This window comes from Panthera uncia (genome assembly GCF_023721935.1).
Source record: "Panthera uncia isolate 11264 chromosome D3 unlocalized genomic scaffold, Puncia_PCG_1.0 HiC_scaffold_8, whole genome shotgun sequence".
NCBI classification, from domain to species: domain Eukaryota; kingdom Metazoa; phylum Chordata; class Mammalia; order Carnivora; family Felidae; genus Panthera; species Panthera uncia.
This window is the reverse complement of record NW_026057586.1, coordinates 24657969-24665780: the sequence shown is the minus strand read 5'-3', so window position 1 is coordinate 24665780 and position 7812 is coordinate 24657969. Positions and strand designations below refer to the sequence as shown.

Below are 7812 nucleotides of genomic sequence, written 5' to 3'. Positions count from 1 at the left end.
TTTTCTCCTTGTGTGTGAATTTCTTTTTGTCCTGCATGTGAAAAATATATATACTTTTTATATTCTAAGTTTAACAGCTTAGCCAGAATGTGTCTGAAGTTTTATTGGTACAGCTTTTTCCTACGAAATGGTATGTATTTTCAATCTTGCAGATTGAGTCTTGATTCCAATACTCACATGAGTTGACTTTTTAAGTACAGATCTCTCATCCATTTGGAATTTATTCTGGAGTATGGTATGAGGGATGGGTCCAATGTTATCTTTTTCCTAACAACTATCCAGGTGTTGTTTGAGACTTTTGAATTCGAAGTATGGAACATTCAGGGGGAAGCCGCCTGCAGGGCCATTGTGGAATCAGGCTGGAGAGGAGTCTGGGACAGAGGTACCCATTTGAGGGTCATAATAATGATGTACAAGTGAGAGGATGAATGGGACTGACAGGTGTCAAAAATCCAGAAGTAGATAAATGAAACCCATCCAATAAATAAACAGTGTTTAGTAAGAGTTTATTGTGCATATTAAGAACAGTTCACCAATGAGAGCTTTTGAATTCAAAGATGATATGGCGCTCAGGGGCCTGATGTACAGGGTGGTTAATGCAGTGAAAGTGGGCAAGCTGTTTTAACATTTCCAGTGACTGGTTATTACCATGAGAGTTCCCAGGTTGCAAGGGATTAGTTAAAAGTAGTTATCTCACATCATTTTTATAAAGAGGACATAAGGGGTTTTTTGTTTGTTTTTTTGTTTTTGTTTTTGTTTTAATGATTATCTGGCAATTACAAGAAGTGGCCCAAGTTCACTTTCAGTTATTTTGCAGAATCATCGAAATTAAGTTTCGCTTGTGTGGCTTAAAAGGTTTTCTTCCACTCAGGGAATTTTCAAGTCCGCTCCCCATTTTGTATTTAACTTTAACAGTTCCGTCCCTTTGGGTCAGTAGGCTGAGAAGATGATCAACTAAGTACAGCGTTACTCTTGGTTACCCCTTGTTGATGGCAAGTGGAAGAATCTCCTGTTTGCTGTTTCTGCCAGTTGAATCATCAAGCTCAGGGTCACGTAACCACTGTTATCAACAGCCAGCTGGTCATCATGGACACGGGAAGGTCAGATCATTGGAATCCCTCGGTTGTCTAATCCTGATGGAAAGATATAGTCGTCGATGTATGAGTGGCTGCCAGAAGGCATGTAAAACCCTTGAGAGAATACAATGCACTTGAGAGGTTAATACGAAGACTGTAAGGATGGTAATAGACAAGGATTAAAAAATTCCCCAGAGCAGAGATTCCTGGGACCCAAGATTTAACCACTTAAATCAATCAAATGAGTTATAATCACATTCAGGTTTTACCTTTGTAAGTCAATCTACCTTTGTGGGGGATAATGCGCGATGGTGTTTCACTTTTTTTCTGAGCCAGTTACCCAGGCACCCCACGGTGGATGAGCAATCACAGGTGTTACCTGGGACAGATGAACATGAGGGTGTTTTATTTCAGGAGGCATTGTTGCAGGTAAGCTTTCACCTAATTCAGGCCTCTACATGATGGAGCCATCAGGTAATTTAATAAGAGGCATTTCTATGGAAACAGAAGAAAAACAAAGGTTAATAGCAGGAGAAAATTAGAAATGCAGCTTCCGAGTTTGGAGAGCAGCCAGATGAGAAACTTTCTAGATGTGAGTTAGAAGCAGAGTTAAATGATAGAATAGGAATGGCAGTTTCAATCTGATGGACTTCCCTGGTTTGCAGTTCAGCTGTCGCTGATGAAGCCATTGGGTGGTCCGGTGAACTCCCTTGAGTGGCCCACACAGCAACAGGCACGAAGGCTGTCCTGATATGATCCGTTGTGGTGGTTTCTCTGGAGTTTACAAGTAGATGACAACGCCTCAAAGACCATGACTAGGACTAGAATCTAATAATGGGTCCACTATCGTTTTCTACTGAAACATAATTTCTTTATAGTCATCCCCTTTTATCAAAGATAATTATAAGGAAACTAATTTGTCTGTCAAATAAGTCAAAGCAAAATTGGCTTGGTCGTTTATATAACCGTAGTAAGAATAGTGATTCTATGCATATTCTCAAATATGACATTCCAGCCAAAGCTTTGGCAATATCCAAGGGGCTTTATTGGTTCCTAAAGTCAAACTTAGTTTTTCAAAACTGTCTCATAATTAGGAATCTCAGATTCCATCTTTAAAAGTCTGGTTAGGCTAAGAAGCCAAACTAAGGACTTGTCCAATTGTGTCCTGTTACAAGAAGACCAGATTCTTTTAAAATATTTTTTTTAATTAATTTTTTTTATTTTGAGAGAGAGAGAGAGTTTGGAAGCAGCAGAAAGAGAGGGAGAGAGAGAATCCCAAGCAAGTTCTGCACTGTCAGCATGGAGCCTGATGCAGGGGTCGAACTCACAAACCGTGAGATCAGGACCTGAGCAAAAATTAAGAGTTGGATGCTTAACCGACTGACTTGCCCCTCCCGGATGCCCAAAGAAGATCAGATTCTTATCGAACTTATATAAATACATACATTGTCATGAAGAATAAGAATATTTGAGAATAGTTTCTGAATTCTGGAGGGATCAGGTAGACAGAAAAAGATAAATGTTTCAACTTTAGTTGAAAAAATATATTTTACCCAATTGCTGTATGTTGTAGATAGCGAAACAAAAAGGAGAAAAGAGAGTTCTTTAATTCTGGAAAACAAGATATTAAAGAACCAGCAGGGTTTTAAATTAAGTCATAAAAATTATAATCACTTCTATGAGTTCATTCGTTCCCATATAATGAATACTTGTTTTGCTTGATTTGGGGTTAGCAGTGAACCAATCAGTTTTCCAGAGTATTTGTCAGGGTCATATACATGAATTTCTTTGAAGATGACACGTTTTCGCCTATAGTTGATCGTAAATGCTTTCAGAGAAGAATGAAGAGTAATACAATAATTGTCTGTGAATGACAAAAGACTAACAATGGCTGTGGTTAAAGATCTGGTGAGAGTTTACTACAAAAAAAAATAATAAATAAATAAATATATATATATATTTATATATGCAATTGACAAGTAAATTTTATTATTTCTGTGATATTTTAATAGCTGGAATTATGGCCAGTAACATTTTATCAGGACATAAAGATTTTTAGGAATTTCATATAATTTGTGAATTATTTATATTAAAAACATATACCCACATAAATACAATCCAAGGAGGTTAACTTTACTTTTTTAGACGATGTTTGTTCCCCTTGCAATGTAACGTATCAAATAAGCCTAAATAAATTAATATTTCTCCTTTTATAAGGAGAGAGAGCCCATCTTTGAGGTTGTCCAGAGACCCTCAAAAAATCCCCAAGTCTGTTCAAAGTCAAACAAGAAGATTTCATTCGGAATTTGATTTTGGAAAGTTCGTCACAAATGTCAAAATATTTGAAACACTTGATCAAATCAGAGCAGAAGTCACTGTGAAACAACACTTAGTTATCCATTCAACCAAACTGACAGTTAAAAGATTTTAAAGGCAAACACAGAAAGTCACATAGTTATAAAAAAAAAAAAGCCTTAGCTCTTTTAATTTTGAAAGACTATTTTTTTTTAAAGTAATCAAAGACCTGAAAAAGACAATGTGAAACACAGGGAGTATTTTCATAGGACTCAGAAACTTTGTTTCCTAGGCAGCATACGTTAAAGGCCAAAACCAAAAAAACAAATCAAAACAAAACAAAACAAAACAAAAACCCCCAAAACCCTTTGTAATCTTTTACTAAGAGAAGACTAATAATCTAAGAAATTTTGTGATTTTAACATAGAGAAGATTGAACTCTAGTTTGATATTAGTTTTGTATTAGCACATTATTGAGCTCATTTAAAAAAACCGTTAGAAATAAATTAATTCAATTTTAACCAGCTTTAACCTTACACTATAAAATTTCTTTTCTGAAAATCTTCTGCAACTTCCTATATCCATTTAGCCTTTGTCTTATTCTTTTTCTTTTCTTATTCTGGAACAAGTAGTCATTTTCTTTTAGGATAAAATTACTCTCTACAAAAATATACCCTGTATTCCTTGCATACTGCTCATAGAAAAACACGTCCCCATTCTCTTCCCATGGAAATACAGAGTTGTTTCCCTTCGTTTTGGTAGTTTTGTTTTTGTATATTGATTATAAATTTTAACTATCAGTAACCTCTATTTTCTAGTGAAAACTGGAAAGAAGGCATTTGTTAACTAACAAATAATATCTTGTAGTAGATTAGCAAATTCATAAACACACAATTATAAAAATAAAATTCTTTACAAGCACTTTTTATAGTACAATATTTTAAGGCAGCAAAAGATATATTTATCAATGGATCCAAATGTCTTATATCACTGTAAAAAATTAAGAAGCCAAAAGTAAATAAGCTTATGTTTAGCAAGTAATGTCTCAGTATATTATCTTATTTGGAAATGATGTACATAGTCAACGAATATCCATTATTTAGTTCAACTTAGTATGTACTTCTATCTTATTGGCATCTACTTAAATTACTTGTTTTTAACAATCATGCTTGGATTAGACATTAACAGAAAACTATCATCTTAAATTATAGTTTTTGTTGACAAATTCAGTAACATAGAGATAGCGTGAGTTTATTTGGCTTGTTTGCGTTATACTTAATGTTGGCAATTCTGAAGACATGTCTGCTTTTATTAAATCAACAAATTGAAACTAGCTTCTGTTTATCAAAGATTATCCCAGATTCCATGAATCTAAAAAACAATTGGGTTAGTTTCTGTATTTCTGGGTGTTTTAGGAATACTTAATTCACAAAAGCACTTTTTTTCTTTAAATCAGTTAAACACAGCTTGTTTAAAGAAGTATCACATGCACATAATATATCTACATAGATACACACAAACATATCAAAAACACAGATACCTTATAGCTTTTTTTTTTAATTACTTATAGCTTTCACTTAAACATTTTAGCCATGTCTCAGCTACAGAAATGCAAACCTCACAAGAATAATTGATCCAAATTGCACTTCTGGCAAATGGACTCAGGTTACCTGTTCAGATAGCTGAAGTTTTTTGTTTTTTGTTTTTTTACTAAAGATTTCTTTATTTGTGCACTGTAAGGCTTATTTTAAATAAGCTATTTTTGGGGGCGCCTGAGTGGCTCAGTCGGTTATGCGTCCGACTTCGGCTCAGGTCAGTATCTCGCGGTACGCGAGTTCGAGCCCCGCGTCGGGCTCTGTGCTGACTGCTCAGAGCCTGGAGCCTGTTTCAGATTCTGTGTCTCCCTCTCTCTCTGCCCCTCCCCCGTTCATGCTCTGTCTCTCTCTCTCTCAAAAATAAATAAATGTTAAAAAAAAAATTTTTTTTTAAATGCTTATTTTGAGACAGAGAGGGAGAGAGAGAAAACGTGTGTGCACATGCACCAGAGAGGGGCAGAGGGAGGGAGAGAGGAAGAATCCCAAGCAGTGTCAGCACAGGGCCCAATGCGGGGCTGGATCTCACAAACCAAGAGATCATGACCTGAGCCAAAATCAAGAGTCAGATGCTTAACCAAGTGGGGCACCCAGGTGCCCCTAAAGGATTCTTTTAAAGAAGCATACCTAGTAAAGAATTAATTCCATTGTCTTTTGAGAGGTTTGGGATTCTCTCTTTTCAAGGATGTCCCTTAAGATGTGAACTATCTTGGGGCACCTGGGTGGCTCAGTCAGTTGAGTGTCCAGTTTTGGCTCAGGTCATGACCTCCCAGTGCGTGACGTCAAGCCCCACATTGGGCTCACTACTGTCAGCGCAGAGCCCGCTTCAGATCCTGTCTCCGTCTCTCTGCCCCTCCCCCACTTGTGCTCTCTGAAAAATAAAGAAAACATTAAAAAAAAAAAAAGTTTTCCAAAAAGCCACAAGAACCTGGTCCATGGAAGGTATACACATAGGAAGCAGGAATTTTAAGGGAGATGGAGAAAGAATTTTAGACCAGATGGAGCCCATCTTCGGCTGTTATGCCCTAAGAGGTTTTAACTATAAGGGGCCTTGTTTTTTATCAGCTGTTCCCAAACACAGGAATCATGTGTTTTTCCCCCTTTCAAACAGAATAGGGTGATTTACCAGAAGCTTCAGTCAACATAATGCAGGTATGAGAGAAGCAGTGGGGTAAGGTGCCCCAGGGTGCTGTCTCTGGAGACAGACTGCCTGGATTCAAATCTTTCCTCTGCCATTTCCTTGGCTCAGTTATTTAACCACTCTGAGCCTTAGATTCATTATCTCTAAAAGGGGGTAATAATCGAATCTACTTCATGAGACATATGAATTACAAGAGATAACACAGCACGGTGCTGGCATTTAGAGTTGATAATGCTGCTGTTACTACCATTATTCTCATGGAGCTGAGCCTCTTCCCTTGACTCCAGCTTGAAAATCCTTAGGAAAGAACTCTGAGTGCCCGACTGGAGTCACATGTTCACCCCTGTGGTCAAAGGGCCAGGGAACCATGATGGGCGGCCCCCACTGGAACCACAGGGGTGGATGAGCGTGCGGTGAGGCAACTGCCTCTAGAAGGAAGGGTAATGCGAACTAACAGGAGTTGTCCACCCAGAGAATGAAGTGAGCCCAGGAGAGAGGAAGGAACTGTTCTTCTGGAGTGTCCGCTGTTGGTTCCTCTCATTTTGACGGCTACATACATTCCTTGTACTTTCCGCCCAACCCAGTGAATTTGATAGGAGTTTTTCCTACAGGCAGGGATCTGCTGTCTGCAGAACATACTGCGGGTTCTGTCTGATGACTAGGTGCCACGTGGAGGAGAGGCAAGGCCCAAGGGTGGCCAGTTGTGTGGTGGTTGGGCGGAGAGCAGAGCCAACGCCATAAGACAGGTTGGGCTCAGCCGCGTGGCCACTCGCTTCTTGGGCAGTTTCTCCAAGCACTGACTCCTGGTGCCACTTTGCTTCCCAGCACCCACAGAAAAGACATATATTAGCAGCTAAAAGTCCACAGTCCTCTCCAAGAGCTCAGTTGTGCAGGGTATGACCTTGACCCTGTCTTAAGTGAAAGTGACGCATGGAGAGGCCAATTTCATGCTGTTCTTATTCTAACGATTATTATATACCCCCTCCTCTGGGATGAGGCCCACCTCAAGAGCTCCCTCTGGCACATGACAGTGTTACTTTTCCTTGTCCCCAGTCCTGGCTCAGCTCTGTGTCATTTTGTACCTCTGCAGACATTCATACTTACATGATCCACCTTTGGACAAAGGTCAGGTAACCATAGTAACAGCAACACTACTCTCTATGATCACCGTATGCCAGGCACTGTGATGTAGAAAGCAGGCATTGGTGAGAGCCTTGCCAAGTCTGAGCCTCATTTTTCTTACTTTTCTGGAAGCTCTGAAACCCAAAGAGGAGAGATCACCTGTTTAATATCATACGGAAAGCCAGGAGCTGAAGAGTGGCTTGTAGAAGTTGCTCACAGTGTGGGAGGAGAGATAGGTCCATGACCAATTACAGCTATGAGAAATGCTGCTGTGGGCTGGGGCTGGGGGAATTGGAGGCAACCTGTGGCTGAAGGGAAGACGAAGGCATTAATTTTGTCCCAGGGAAAGACCTGCAGGGATGAAGGGATGGGCTGGGAAGAGTAGTCATACTGGAGAGGGCCTTCAAGTCTGAGTAGGATTTTGCCACATGCTATGGGCTGAACTGTAAACGCATATGTTGAAATCCTAACCCCCAGCACCTCTGAATGGGACTGTATTTGGAGATAAGATCTTTAAAGAGGTAATGGAGTTAAAATGAGGTCATCAGGGTAAGCCCTAACCTCACATACCTGATGTCCTAATAAG

The 7812-nt window shown here is 39.2% G+C and overlaps 1 long non-coding RNA gene across 2 annotated transcripts; it reads right to left on the bottom strand.

Moving 5' to 3' along the window:
- Positions 1-499: 499 nt before the first annotated feature.
- LOC125914609 (uncharacterized) lies at positions 500-7580 on the bottom strand. Of its 2 annotated transcripts, none has more exons than XR_007455364.1 (3): positions 7108-7580; positions 1364-1571; positions 500-1133 (listed from the first exon to the last, which is right to left on the bottom strand). It is a non-coding gene; the product is annotated as an uncharacterized LOC125914609 (long non-coding RNA). The 2 variants fall into 2 exon arrangements; XR_007455363.1 differs by having other exon boundaries at positions 508-1133; positions 1456-1571.
- Between the last annotated feature and the right edge of the window lie 232 nt (positions 7581-7812).